Here is a 16561-nt window from a genome sequence, read left to right on the forward strand (position 1 = left end):
TTAAGAACACAATAACATGAGTATTTCAGCAGTATGTCACATTTATATTACAAGAACGGACCGAAAGATATATTAAGAAATGAAAAAAATACTTATTTTTAATTTGAATAGTTCAAGAAAATCAATTGGCCGCCATTAGTTAAATATATCTTTAAGACAACCACATTCATGCATTTGATAAGGCAGTATGCACATAGTGTGAACACGTATTTGTATTAATTATCCGAACACGGTAGTGTGAACATATTAGTCGGTAATTGCTTAATTTGTACAAATATGAAATACGGGTTTCGCCCGTGTTCATGTTTCGTTACATATCTATACGAAGTACAGGTTTCGTCCACTTGTTTCGTTCATATGTCCATTCAATATATATGCCAAAATTTGTATTGACCATCAACACCAAGTTCGTTCAACAGCAGCATATATATATAACTAATATGATTATTATATTTTTGTAAATAATTTCATTTATTGTTTTGTATTACTCCTGATCATCATATTGAATTAATTTGATTATATAAAATACATACGTTATAAGTATCTACTGTTCTTGAGATAACGCCATTATATTGCCGGAAGTGTTTAAAATTATTATGTTTAAGATTATATTTGTTACTGGCAGTTTTATAATATATAAAGAAAGAATAGATGCTGATATTTTATTGATATCAAATGAAAATAATATAGTTTGAACTTAAAATCCTGCGAGCAACAGTGCGTAAGTAACACGTCACTTACCCCCACCTGACGTGGGCCCCCGACCTGCGGCGACTCCCTACGACCAGGTGTAATAAAACATTGGGTCTTATTTATAAGAACATTTATTTCTCATCATTCGCACGTGCTTATGACTCAAGATTATAATTTAAATAGTTTTCTGGTATATTAACTTTAATTATTCAATGAATTTTAATAAATTACGACTGTCTTCATCTTTCGAATGTCAAATCAATAATGACAAAAAGAGAGAATCGGTGTCTAACTAAAAGCCGCTAAGCGACATATATAAGTAAGGCCCTTAATTAAAAATGTAACGTATAAATTTATTATATAATTTCATGTATAGTGTTACTAAACTTATGCAAAACTATAAATACTTACTATGAATCATATAACATATCGTTATATGTTCCTAAACCGGTTTGATGTTACCAAAAGCATTGTTTGCCTTGACGCCTAACATCAAATGTCAGATTGACACATAATCTTAACCGTTCTTATCGTATTATAAAACCCATTAAACCAAAATAATAACATGTGAAGTTTACGTCCGTTAAAGGAGCCTAGTCTGTATTTAAATTGTTTTTTATATATAAAACGAAGTTAAGCGTATTTTTTTTTATGACTAGATTTTTCGTTAATTTTACATCAAACACTTTTGCTTTTTACATGGGCGATCGAATTACAATAAAATTGCATGATAATTAAATCACGTCTATTTTTCCTTTTTATATAATGACGTAAAGGCTATTAACCTCTGTAGATACCTGTAACGTTTTGCTAAGTTCCTGCCCGCTGCTCATGATGTGGAGGAAGACTGTCGTAATCGGTCATTCAAGGCCTAAAAACATTAGGGAATCTTCCTGCTTATGTTATACTTCAATTTCTCGACTGTTTTTTTTTTCGGCGGTTTTTTGAAGGAGTTTTTATTTAACGACAAAATTTACATTCTTTTCCTTTTGACAAATCGGATGTCATTCAATCCGTAACTTTATTCTGCGTGATATTACTGAAACATTTAATTAATAAATTTTATTAATTTAATAATTTTTTAATTTGTATGTTAAAACAAATAAAGCTAAAGAAAAAAATATATTATGATGTCACGGTGTTCAAAAATATACCGAAAATATTGATATTTTTACTCTGTGATATTTTATGGTAAGAAAAAATTAGTTTTTAAAATTGTTTTTTATTAATGTTGAATAATTAATACACCGACATTAGGGTTAAAAAAATAATAAAGATAACATTAAAAGAGCCTCGTCTTGGTTTCTTAATTTAGTTAATTGACTGATTGATTTGAAAATTTCAAATATATTATTCCGCCAAATCAATAACAAATAAGGTCAGGCCAATACATATCTTTAATATGTCATAATTCAATAATCATTTAAAAAAACGTCAACAAAAGGCGAAGAAAAACCAATTATCTAATTCAAAGTATTGAATTCGATTTCTAACAACTAATCGATACTTAACCTTGTTTGTCATTATAAAAATGAATTGGTCGTTAAAATATTCTAGATCTTAAGTGGAGTTATTCCAAATTTTTATTGTGCTCCATTTTCCTAGGGTTATCTTAACGTCACAGACCACAGATACTTAAAGGCAATAAAAAATAACTACATTTTAATTTGCTTCACAATCTGTTATATATAGCCCATTTGTTTTGTTATCAAAGAATAAAAATACCGACTTTAAAAATTGCCTTATTATATATATATATATATATATATATATACGTGTTGTAAACTAAAAGTACTTTTAATGGTTTATTAAATAAAAAAAATAACGTCATATTTTTACACGCACAATACATCTGATTACATTTAACGTTTTCAAGCGATTAAAAAAGAGTAACAACTATAAATATACATCTGTCTCTTATCTACCCATATAAAATTAACTAGTGTAAGAGAGACGCTTTATGCTAAAACATTTACTATTATATGGAAGATCCTTGTATGAGTCACTTCTGTATTTGGATCGTAACGGCTGTCGACGGTTGGGGATTGGGAATTACTTGTTTATTAAACTTATTACTCACAGTTAGGTTAACTTAGTCAGTCAGTTAGTGAATTTAAAAACCCCTAATTCTCATTAAAGGATACTGAGAAATAATGAGTTTTTGACTACACTTATGACGTTAATAAGCTTTGATAATATTTAATATATATTTAATTCACTACCTACCTTTAATCTAAATTATATATCATATGTCGACAATCCACTGAACACCAGACATACCGCGTATTATCAGCACAAACTCACGTATTTAAAGCTTATAACTCATCACTTACGATATTCCATAAAAATAGGTATCTATAATATGAAGTATATCATATTATAATAAAATAATTTAAATTAAAAATCTACTACATAACCATTTTCAAATTGAATCAAACACCGCCTCAAATTAAAATCAATATATATTTTTATTATTTTATTAAAATAATTTTACTAGAGATGTTCGATGTTTAAGTTCGCATAACGATTATTTTATTGTTACAAAAAACCTCATGCCATATCTATGTTGTTAATGAAATTGCTTGCGACCATATTGATTCATCATATAAGCTATCAGTGATTCATTGTAACAATTTTTTTAAATCATATTATTTGATTAATGTCAAAAGTCAGGGTTTAATGTCAAATATCATAACATTCATATTGTCTCAGTATACGAGAAATTTAGCTGAATTTAACGCTGAACAATATGAAAAAGGTGTGATCATTTCGAATTATGTAGTAAGTAATTGAGCCAGCGTACTTCAATGCCAAGGAGATTAAAAAAACCTTAATCATGAAACAGTGAAAAAAAATATAGTTACTAATAACAAATGAAATGTCCAAAGCTTATACCAAATATACTTGGAGTATCCAAATCCAAAAGTTGTATTCAAGATCACATATAGCAATATTACGCAAATTGACTTTATGCCGTCGATGCCATATTGAATATAGGTATTATGTCATACAGAGTGTTTAGATCCTATAACAGTCTACAAAAAATATCACATCTTTTACCACCAAAAGTTAAAAGACTCGTATTTTGCTTTATATTATATACACATTTTTACACCGCACACATTTCAGCACCTATGACGTAATGTAATTTATGCTTTTTAACCTAATTTATGATTAATATAATTAAACAAGTTCTTCAGACGTCATAATAACAAATGCAACTCGCTTTATCCTAGCTTGCTTGCTAGCTGTAATAGCTAATTGAATTTTTAAAACTGGTTCGGGTTTCGAGTTCTCTGATCTCGAAAATGGATAGGTGAGTATTGTGGCTGCCATGCAAAGTAAAATGTTGCGAAGATTTTTTCTTGACTCTCGATTAAAACTATTGCCGACCAAAGAGCATTCCTAACTAATATTGAATTATAAATTAAGACTATGTCTATATTTTTTTAAATTTATTCATTCAAATTTTTAGGATATTAGAAAAAGCTACAAAATATTTTTTAGAAAAAATTTGAGTTAAAAATCTGTCCATTTATGATACGTGTAAGTATTACACAGATTATACAAATATTATATTATCATTAAAATATTTTGATTATGTTTAATTATTTTCCCAATTATAAAAACAGGTAGACAATCGTTGTTGTCTAATGGCTCAACCATTAACGTTTTTTTGGATCATTATCCATTAACAACAGTTTAGGCCGCCTTGAATTACTGCTTTGACCTTATGTAATGACCAGACCTTGTTATTACAAGAGAAAAAAACTGTATTTAAATATTTTTTTCCAGGTAAAACTAGTTTACTATTTTAAATTCAATGTTACGAAATTAAATTATATGAAAATAACAACACTAACTTTTACCTTTTATTTATATTAGGAAGTTTTAGAAGTAAAATAACATTGTTATTTGTATTAATAAAAACCTATTTCTATATTGTACAACTAACCTGACTGACCTACGACTGTAAATCAACTCTAAAACATCTTTATCTAGCTTACACAAATATATTTATATATTTTTTATTTATTGTCTGAACTAGATTATAACTTATAAAAACTCAACAGCTGGTAGGTCTTTGTACCGACACAGACTTACCACCTGTTTTTTTATAATTAGAAGATAAACAAGTGGATGAACTTCTTGTAACGATAATAATGTTCAGATGATTGTGCTCTAACACACTGGCAATAAGAATTATATTGTAGGTTTTTACCTTTCGATTACATTAAATTAAATAGAACAGATAATTAACCACTAATTAAAAAGTTTTTCTTTACCTTCAAGAACACTTAGACCAACTATTAGCGTATTACGAATATGTTGAATGAATCAAATAGCAGTCTTGGACAAGTTTAAGCGTTCTCATATTAACAATAAACAGCTTACGTTAAGAATTCCTTTTTATATACCAATAAAAAATTCCTGCACATCCTCCCATTCACAACTCAGGTAAAGACGGATACTCACGACAGTGGGTACGTGTCCCGTTTAGTCTCAGAATAAAAAAAAACACTAGAAATGGCATAAAAAACAAACATTCTCAAAACAAAAAAGATACAAAAGTTACATCCCAATAAAAACAAAAACATCAATATAATTAAAAACTAGTTTTCGCTTGTGAGGTTTGGACAAGGTGTTAAGTATCCTATGTCCTTTACTGTATCAATGTGTCTCACAATTTTAAAGATCATCGGTTAAGTAGTTATGAAGTGAAAGCGTAACAAACAAACAAACTCACTTTCGCATTTATAATTTTAGTTAGAATCGTATTAAGTATTGAGAAACAAAGAACATTGAATGGTGGCAAATAATGTACTGGTTTTTTCGTAACAAGGCTTGCAAATATAAACAACGAACAGTGTGTGTTTATGAACAGTAAACATTGCTTATTTACCTGTCAGTATAAATTTGCACTGACATTTCAAAAAATATTAAATCGTATTTAAAAACATATAATAATTTGAACAGTTTATTTACCGTTTTGAATTCTCGAAATAGATCAAATACCAATATATATATTTAGTTTTACGATTCATTTGCAGTACCGCGACTAATAGTGTTCAACAAGAATGCAACCATTGAAAAAAGTAAATACATGTAATTAGATAAATAAAAGTTCTTATCAAACAATAACTATTTATATTTTTACATGTCACGTGTAAATAATTTTTAAGTTTTATTTGATACCAATTCTCGTACAAAACGTGTTCTAAGTCTAAAAAAATATGCGAAGCTCTTTATTTAAAGATAATAAACCCCGTTGAACTCTCGTCAGTTTCCCTTGGAAATATTTATGTCATTTGCATGTGATTCAAGATGCATGAGACGACATGATTTTATGCGTTTTCATTTCTAATCAAATGCACATTAGCTTGAAGTTTTCTTTTGATTAACCATTGCAAACAATTTTATTTCGTTTTAAAGGCCATCAATAAAACAACGATGAAATAGTATTTTTTTTTTTGTTATCAGCTTAATTCTACGCTTGCAAATATTGTTTTTTATCATTAAGTATTTAGGCTATAAGATTAAACCAATCAATAGGAATCTATTGAAATATGACTTAACGTATCAAACATTTTTAAAACACATTCTAAAGAGTGTAATATTTAAAAAATAATTATCATTTATCATACTAAAACACAAACACGACAGCAATACTTGCAACTTGTGTTGCCAGTCAAAATATAATCCAAGGCAAAGGAAGTTCATCCGATAACATGTGCTGTCACAGTCCAGTGCTCGCCCCACTTGTATGAACCACTTCCCTTAACCTTTCCACTTGAATCCGTGAAACTTTCTTATTTTACATCAACATGTTGCTATTATAGACGATAATTTATATATATATTTTTATCTATAAATGTGACATGTATATTCTTACAAAAAGCACTGGCTTTTCGGAGAAATAACACTCATTCACCACGTGGCCAAATCTACTAATTTATATCGGATGAGTTATCGATTCTATACCGATCCAACTTTGACTATTCAGAAATAAACCTCAGCTGAATCCTAGCTGAGGAACAAAGCTACTAATAACAAATGATTTATAACGGTTACGATAAGTTCCCGATACTATTCCGATCCAACTTCAACCAAACCATAACCGGATCGGATGGATAGTAGAACAGGAAAACATCAACGATTACGTTTCGTTACGATCATGCCATTTAAAATGTTATACTTCGTGCCAATAATTAATCACCATTCAAGCCAAACTCTTGTACTCATCGATACAAAGTATTAATGTTTGACGGTGAGTAACCGACGCATAGGTGGCTTCCACCCAAACGGGACTGCACATAATCAATGAAATTAAAACTATTTTATATTATTTTTATTTACATTATTTAATACAGAAAAAAATAACATTCGGACACTATAAGTTTGATAAATGAGTTTTTATATTTAATATCCTTGAGCAACTTAGAGAATTACTTTAAAAGAAAAAAATATATTCTTGATCAAAATTTAATGAAGTCAGTTAGTATTACTTACATGAAATAAATAATAAACCGACTATTATTTTGATATAATTAGCATGGTCAGTATTTTTAATAAATAAGCGTTTTTCGCTATATCACGCTTTTGCTAAAATAATGTCAATGGTGCAACATAGAAAAGTAGATCGTACGATTAGCTAGAAATTCTAGTTTCAACTAACGCCTACAGCTAAGTTCGATTTAATAAAAAAAACAGTCAGCAAATATACAATGACAAATTTTAATTATAATTTTTGATTGAATATCTGTTCCGACGTTTTGAATCGATGTCGATTGAGCATTTGATCAACTGAAATCCAACATATGAAACCGCTAAATCAGGAACCGTGTGGTCATAATGATAATCATCATCAGATGATGTCCTCCTGATAGATCCCGACCGATCGACCTCGGTGGCCCTACACCAACAGTGCAGAATTTATAAGAATACATACCAAGCGGAAATCCCACATGACTGGAAAGAATTCAAGCTCAAGACCAGCGGCTTTACGTACTTTCCGAGACTCGAGAATACAAGTACTGCTAACTTCCTAAATCTGAACTGACTGAGAACTATTAATGAAAAAAAAAAATTTTTTAACAGAATCCTAGAATTCCTAGAATAAGACCTGAGGTTTGAACTCAGGACTTCAGAATTGGCTGGTATATAAACTAACCAATAGACTAATGCGGTAGAGGTAGTGCTAAACGATCTGTAAACTTTACGCAGACGATCCGAATTATGTCTAGCATTCATAACAATATAAAGTAATTTACGTAAATGCGGAAATACAAATGAAGGAAAGCGAATTAGTCCAGAATAATCTATTTAATATATTTATCTCCGTTACACACAATGTTAACCAAAAATATTTATCTCATAATATCGACGAGATCTTAGAAATATCGAGATAAATAGAATTTAAGACCATTGAAAGCGCAGACTTGTTGACATTATGCGGAAACCAACATTTTTCTGCGAATCTATAAATTATTCAAGACAATGCCATTAATGGAATTATTCATCTCTCACGAACGCATTATGCATTGATTAATCTCAACAAAAGGGCCTTTTGTTCAACTAAACAGACGAATGAATATTTTTAAAACATACCTGAAAATAACGTATTTCTCAAATAACATATAACAAAACATCATAATATATTCAGTAATAGGCCTTGTGCTGGGCAAGGTGGAGGTGGAATAAGCTCCAAAACTTTTCCACAAAAAGAAGCCCAGCAGTGGGACATTTACCGGCTGTTACTTTTTTTTAAAATTTCAAGGAACATGAGTACTTTATTTAACTATTTACATACATATACCTCCCGACTTGTGATGGCTCGAATATATAGCCACTTAAGTCCATTCAATTCCCGCGTCGGGCAATAACAGGTTACCTATTTGGTTTTCTAATGAGAAAATACGTAGGTGTATGAGGTATAATTATCAGAATAAATAATATGACAATATTTTTTCATAATGAAATTTAAAAAAAATTAAATTATCTGTTTCAAGTTCCTTTTATTATTATATATGTATTTATACAAATTTGATATCTGATCGAATTGTAAGCGTAGCGCAACCTATATGAAGGATAGCTTAGACACAATACGTAATATAACACCTTATTAATTTTCTTATAAGATATCAAGGTAAGTGAGGTATGAACGTCAATAGAGGACAAAGGCCTCACGTCGCTTGAATCAGAGCGTAACCTATCATGCCCTACTGTGTTAACGGACGAGTGCTTTTTAAGATCTTTAGAACATATAGGTTTCTAAGTGAAGACTCATTTTCCTGATTTGTCGTTATTAAAAACAGTTGCAAAGTTTTTTTTTTTAAAATCAAATAATTCGACAAACAAATAGCCCATATCGGTAGTGTGAAAAATATATGTATAATGTATGTACTGAAAGATGTACTAATATAAGGTTTGCATTTAAGATGTTACTTCCTTTGTTGACCTCTTATTTTATTGACTGAAAGTCAATCTCCTGAAAAACTGTCTCCTGAGTGTCATAGTGCGAGACCCAGCAGCTTGGACTGTGCACTGATATTTCAGTCATTTATTCTTTTATATACATATATAAATAGTTAAGTAATTTGCAGAAGTTCTTAGTGTTATTTGATTTAGGATATAATTAATAGTAAAAAAGGTCTTCCAGATTTTATATCCAATGGTTTAAATAAACAAAAGAAATCAATTTTTTTCAATCCAAGGGGTTAGCAAGCTATATGGTATATAACTTGGTAATTTAGGGAGTAGTATAAAAAAATACAACCTAAAGGCAGAAGTGAAACGTCAGAAACTTTTAATTCTCTGACCTCATACGTAGAAACGTTGCAAACAAATGCGACCTTCAAATTTTACGCTCATCGCTCCCTAAGCAGTTTTCCGTAAAAAAAAAGCGTAATAAAATGTATTTACATTAAACAAAGCTTTAAAGACGTTTCCTTCCTACATTCTAAAATCATAATTCATACATTTTATATTTTATTATAAAACGGCAAGGCTGTTTTATTGGAAAATATTCTCTTCAATCGTTTTAGTAGCGAATCTTTTTATTTTACGTAACCATAAAATATTTTATTTAAGCATAGTTTCTATTTTTATTTATCAGCCAAAACTTCAAAACATGTGTACACATGGCAACATACGTGCGCGTTTTCTTACAATGAACATAAAGGCAAATCGAACTAAACTTGTGCTTCAACGTACATCAAGGGATCATAATCAGACGCAATTCCGAGTATCCAGCGATAACTGAGCTTACCTGCGCTTTGCCCTCTCTCTGTATAACCCTACCGAGTTAAAAAGTATGCGCTTTTGCAAAAACACTCCACTCATTCACTAAAAACTGAAATGAAGAATGAAGATTTATTTTAATTAAAACAAATTAAAGATGAAGCAATTATTTGCTGCAAAAGATTTATATGTGAATTCCAGATTAATAACGTAAATAGTCTTTGATTTTTGGACCAATAAGGCATCAAACAAACGGACGAAATAAGAAATAAATATGACAATCGATTTATTAAATAATATTCTCGTTTATTGAAGCTCGTTCTTTTTCATTTTTGTATCTCAATTCATTCCCTTTATTGTTGAAATTACATACAATATACTTGCTTCGTATAAAGAACTGTTTAGTTATTATTCATTTATTAGTTAAATTTAAAATAAAGCACAAATTTTAACCACATTGTATGAATAATTTAGTATGATTTTTTCTTGTTCGCTTAATAAACATACAGCCTATAAAATAATCCGGTTTAACCTTCTAATTAATTACTTTCTTTGTTTCATTCGCATAAAAACTAGATACCTATATGCTTATAAAACTATGCACATAATATGCACATTCAATAAAAAAAGTTTGAATATTTACATTTCTTAATTATTACAACAATATAAATAATATGAAACATATTTTGGCAAAATTTGTATATGTATAGCGGAAGTTGTTATAAATAATACTTTTTAACCGGAAAATAATCATTGAGTACAATGAAACATAGCAATCAGTTTATTTGTCCTTGCTTTAGAAATAGATTTTAGATCGGTTCTTATTATATGAAATCACTTTACTATCACTATCCCGAAACAATTACCTATATCTTAACAAAAAAAAACAGCAAATTGTTTAATTGCAATGGAAAAATCAATATACAATATACAAATAAGTATAAACCAATTTGTGCTTTCTGTAGGTTTTCGTTTACAACTGCACAGAAAGTATATATATACAATTGATTCGGATTGTATAATAAATAATCTGTATATGTTTAGATAGAAAATATCTATGTAAATAAACTATTTATTAGAGTAATATGTGAAAAGACTGCATAGTACAAAATGATAGCAACAAAAATATAATATTCACTTATAATTGTAAAATCCTTATAAATAATGAATCATACGCGCAAAATGATTTAAAATTTAGCTGAACACGAGACGCGGAAAAAGGTTAGTACCTCAATGACGCAGCGTACCTTCCCAACTCAGGCGGGTTACGACGCCGGTGGGCGGGCGCACGCGACCGGGCGCCACTCGCGCGCGCACCGCGGACCAAGCCGCTTCGAATTTCGAACGTTATAAACGTTAACGTTATTGCAATTATTTTTTCATTTTTTTGTGCTAGTGTATGGAACTTAAAGGATTTTTGTGCCAGTATTTTGTGTTCCTTACTAAAACAGGTTAGTTATATGTTAAATATATCTTTATTTTCTATTGTAGTCGTCGATTTGTGCAGGATGGACAGAAATTTGAATTATAAAGGATTTTAAACGGTTTCGTCAGGTGTAATGAATTTATGTAAGCTTCAACATTAAACATAAATATTTTTATAAAAATTAGTTAGTGCTTTTATTTATTTAAATTTATTAATTAACATCGTATTTAGGTAGTTTAATTTATTGGACTAAAGATACAAAAAAGCACTGTATTTTGACTTTTATATATTATCTCCCAGTATTTTTATTTTATCATTTATTATTTATTTAAAAGCTTAATATTTTCTAATATATAATATAACTCGTTTTAGAGGTTTCGGTATGTTAGAAGGACAATTGTCTTAAGGAAAGACATCAACGAGTTCTTTCATTCGAATTGGTTACACCATAGCAACTTAAATTTAATTCTATCGCTTCATTTATTACATCCAAATGTTTTAAGTAGGTTTTTATCGAACAACTTACAACTTTTTTAAGTTTATGGTTATTTTATTCAATTAATTTAAAGTTATTACACCAATATAATTTAATTATAATTATTTCTAAAAATCGTTTTATCATTGTTTTTATAAAGCTTCGAACATTTTATGGCATTATGAAACGGACAAGTCATTAGAGAATCCATAATATATTCCATATGGTAAGTTTAACCGACGCTCTCTTCACATATTGGTTATTTACTTAATCAAAGTGTTTTAGAAACCAACCACTCGTTTGCATATCATTTACATTGACAGTTAATACATTTTGCAATTATTGATATAAATTTTATATAAATTGTTGCTTAAAATAAAAATTACACTAAAATTAAAACATAAATTGTTATTATCGTTTTGAAACTTCAAGGATTTTATTACGTTGTGTTAAATTAATTTATAATCTGTATTTTTTTTTATTTTAAACAATAATGCTACGGAATAAATGATTATGAACGAGTTTCGAAATATAGTTTTGAAATAACTTAAATAATATCTAAATTTTTCGATATAATATATAGTATGGCGTTCTAGGAAGCACCTACATGACATAATATATCATTATTTATTACTATATCTCCATGTTCTACACTTCTATAGAATACGCAATATTTTGTACTAAATCTCGCCCTTAAAAATAATAAAAGTACTTCGTGACCATTCAATCCGTTTCTTGATATACATATGTAACTATTGCAAACGTTAAATTCAATGTAATTTAAAATAATTTAACTAAACTTACACAATAATGTATTTTATAGAACGTGTTGTGTACGTTGTTTCAAAATTCGCGTTTTTTCGTTATGTTTATAATAACATTTTAATAATTATATTAATTATATTATTTATACCAATACCCAGATGGGTATCACCCATATATATAACGCATTTACCACCAAAGAGTAATACTTAGCATTGTGGTATTCTGGTTGGAAGTGTGAGTGAACCAGTGTCACTACAATCACAAATGTCATTTGCCGGTCAGCCTATATATTAAAAAAAATGTATGTACAATAAAATTGAATTAAATGATAGTTTATTTAAGTTAACTTTAACACAGTACTTACGTAATGGGAATATACCACCGGTTGTGATTGCTAATAAAAATTATCAATCCTTATAATTGTCACTCGTACTAAAATAAAAATAACATAAAAAACCTTTTTATTTTGGGTTTTGCGTTTAACCACAATCACACTGATGGTTAATGTTTATGCGATAAAGGATGAAACGCACTTGCCCATAAAATAAGATCGATTACTCTCGAGCTAAAGATACCTCGTTTAAATATTGATTGATAAAAAATACAATCCATAAACTTTAATTGTAATACTGCCCAAAAATAAAAACATGAAAACACATTAAAAAAAAAACTATCAAACTCAGTAATAGAATACACCAAAGCCACGGACAACCCACCTGCGGAGCCTACAGGCACAAAATTATTTGATATATATTGATTATTATTAACCGGAGGCCAAAAGGTCAAAAGACTGTCCACACTCCACACTAACTTGGCCGTTCACATCAGAAATTAGGAAGCATTGTTATTAATATGTGATTATTATATTATTTTATCGTAAGAAAAACTCATTCCTCGAGCTCGTTATGTAACTTTATAATGTACTTTTTTATAATCATATAAAAGTTAAGACAATTTCGTAACATCGATTAATTTGCTTTTTGATTATGACTCGAATATAACGTGACCTATCAGCACGGTCTTACAAGAACTCTTACGTGACATCGCGTTTACGTGATTATTTAATAATATAAACAACCTTATTTATGTCCATTACTATATACTTCACTTATTCTTATTGTATATATCTTATACGGATAATACATAAAGAAAGATAACAAAAAATATTGCGAATAAACCTGGCGATAAAGTTTCTGTAATTTTTTTTATAATCCATAAATATAAAAATAAATTTATAATCTGTGTTTTAAAATAAGTAATTATTGCAATATACAGATAAACATTTCGATTAATTAATTATTTTGATAAAATTTCCAATTGTATAAATAAATATAATATTAGAGTTCAAAATATTTTTAACTAGTATCATACAATTGTAATTATAAATATTATGAAAATAAGTAGAAATACTATGAAATATATTAATTTTATCGAAGTAAGCGGTCTGAAGACACTAACATCATGGTGGAATCTGTTTTAATGTATTAAACCTTCTTCTTAAAGTTGTTTTAATTAATAAAAGAGAAGGCATTTCCCAGCTGTGGTACATTACTATTACGAGCTACTATTCCAGTTTAAATTCGACAACATAATGTTTTGCGAAAGCAGCTAAACATCTACTAGTGACAGTATGACAATTGACAGTATATAACAGAGCCGAAATATCTTTAAAAAAACCTAATTAAAAAAAATAAACTTTCTTGAAACTATTAACAACAATACAACACAATTTACAATTCAATCAAAAAAAATATCACGGAAAAAAATTTTAAACAATTGGAGAGCCCATTCCCGCGTCCACCGTAACATGCAAACCAAAACCGTTTTTTTTTTCTTCCATTGTTATAACATATATATATTATATTATTCGCTCTGTGTCAAAGCAAGATTTCCCATAAAAATAAGAACTGGTTTAGAGTTCAAGCTACTTTTGACCTTGTGTGAATTTTGGGGCCGAATTGGGATAAAATAAACATTAACATAGTATTATATATGTGAAGTTGGCAAGACCATTATGAAACTTTAAAATGCCAATTTTAATATTTGCGTTTATAATTCATCTCGTGCTTGGATGAAACCTGTATGTTTTGATGCACAACGGTCACATATACGCTGGAATAAGCTACTAACCTTCTCCTCAAAAAGGAGCCTTACTTTACTGTAATATTACATAAAAAAACCTTATACAATAATAAGCTCTTCTTCCTAAAATGACTCGACAAATACTCATTATTTCACCAAAAAATGTCGATTGCGTGCTTCAAAAAAATATTTCACAAAAAGCTAACTGATTACAAATCGATAAACCGAATCGATTAATTTTATATCGATTTCAAAAATAAATGACAAGCGAAAACGGTTTTTTTAGATCTTTAAGTAATTGTAAAAAAATGAACTAAGCTTAAGAATGAAACCTATTAACTATAATTTATTTTTAATGGTGTTCATAGGAATGGCCGAAAATAGATGGATGCCGATTAGTTACAACATCATGCGTCACCCTCAAAAGGAATTTCCTGTATCGATAAAACAAAAAGTCAGTCTGATACACTCACAGTCACCAAGGCAGTAGACAATATTATGCTATTCATAGAGTAAACAATTCGTAAATCGTTTCTATATTAGTTTGGCTCAACTATTTGTGCCTTTAAAGAACAAATTAAACTGTAAAAAGTTTAAATACCTCCTTAATTATACGACATTCGATTAATTTTGTCATTTACAGAGAAAGAGGTCGCTACGTTCTAAAAACATTTATTTACTAACATTGCAAATACATTTGTTTAATGGAAACTTTCGTTGTGGGAAGAGGATATTAATATAAATCTTTGCAATGTTAGAGCAGGACGGGGAATACGCATGTTTGGCTGGTAGGAGTGGTGCAGTATGCGTTTTTGCCGCGGCATTCTGCACCTTCAGTCTTGGTCTAAGTCATGGACTTGGAAATGATAAACACCTATACATTACATAACTGGACAAATAACATGAGAGGCGTAAATTGTAATATATTTACAAGTAGCGCAATCAAATCTGGGCGACCTGAAGTATTTGATGATAATCAATCGAAACATAATACATTGCCATTTAGCAGTTTTTCTATTCTAAAAACAAAATGATTCAGTTGCGGTTCGGTCGAAGGTGGAGCGGAATAGAATTTGTTATAAATTAGTAGAATTTATTATTTCTAACTGTTATGGTTTCACTTATTTATTTATTTAGTCTTTATTGCACGCAATATACAAAAATACATGCAAAGGCGGCCTTATCACTTTACAGTGATCTCTTCCAGGCAACCTATACTAATTACGAAGGACAAACATCAGGGGTGTGCACTTACAAATAACTTACAGTCGCGCCCGCTAAAATTCGTAATCTAGAAAAAATATTTCGAGCATTCCTTACTAAATTATGTAATCGAAACCGGAACAGTGAGTAACAATAGTGTTTTTTTTTTTTTAAACCGCTTCCGCCTCCTTCTTACGGACTAGCGTTAGACAAAAGCGCCCGCTCGTTGTCCTTCGCGCGACCGGTCCGCGCCGCTTACTTTCGCAGGCTAATTCGAACAACGCTCACTTCTGCAAGCACTATTAACTTCGCTAATGATTGATTGGTCAACTGAATGCTTATGAATTTTGAATATGAGAAAAAAAACAAATTGAATAAAACACCCAGTATTACGTTTTCAATAAAATTCGAGCTATGTTCGTTATTAATTAGGTCTGCTTATAGAAACAATTAAAATATTAATTCAATTAAAGAAATAAAACATACACTCAAAAATGAGATAATTTCAAACCTTACAAATCATTTGTGGATATATTAACAAAAAGAATAAAAAATGTCAGATTACAAACTCGACCGCCGACCATGACGAAATTTGATATTTAATGTCATATAGATTCCATGTTGGATTAATTTGTAATACATAGAACTCTTCAAATATAAAGATTGATTTATAATCA

General features: G+C 29.4%; 1 protein-coding gene across 4 annotated transcripts in view; it reads left to right on the forward strand.

The window, feature by feature from the left end:
- The first annotated feature begins 11249 nt into the window (after window positions 1-11249).
- Window positions 11250-16561, forward strand: part of LOC126773241 (uncharacterized) — a 58809-nt gene continuing 53497 nt past the window's right edge. For 3 of the 4 annotated variants that reach the window (XM_050494033.1, XM_050494053.1, XM_050494061.1), the window contains exon 1: window positions 11250-11384. The gene's annotated coding sequence lies outside the window, so the exon portion shown is untranslated. Of the gene's footprint in view, window positions 11396-16561 lie in introns of all 4 variants that reach the window. The other variant, XM_050494043.1, reaches the window with a different exon arrangement.

The sequence above is a fragment of the Nymphalis io genome, chromosome 2, assembly GCF_905147045.1.
Source record: "Nymphalis io chromosome 2, ilAglIoxx1.1, whole genome shotgun sequence".
Taxonomy (NCBI): domain Eukaryota; kingdom Metazoa; phylum Arthropoda; class Insecta; order Lepidoptera; family Nymphalidae; genus Nymphalis; species Nymphalis io.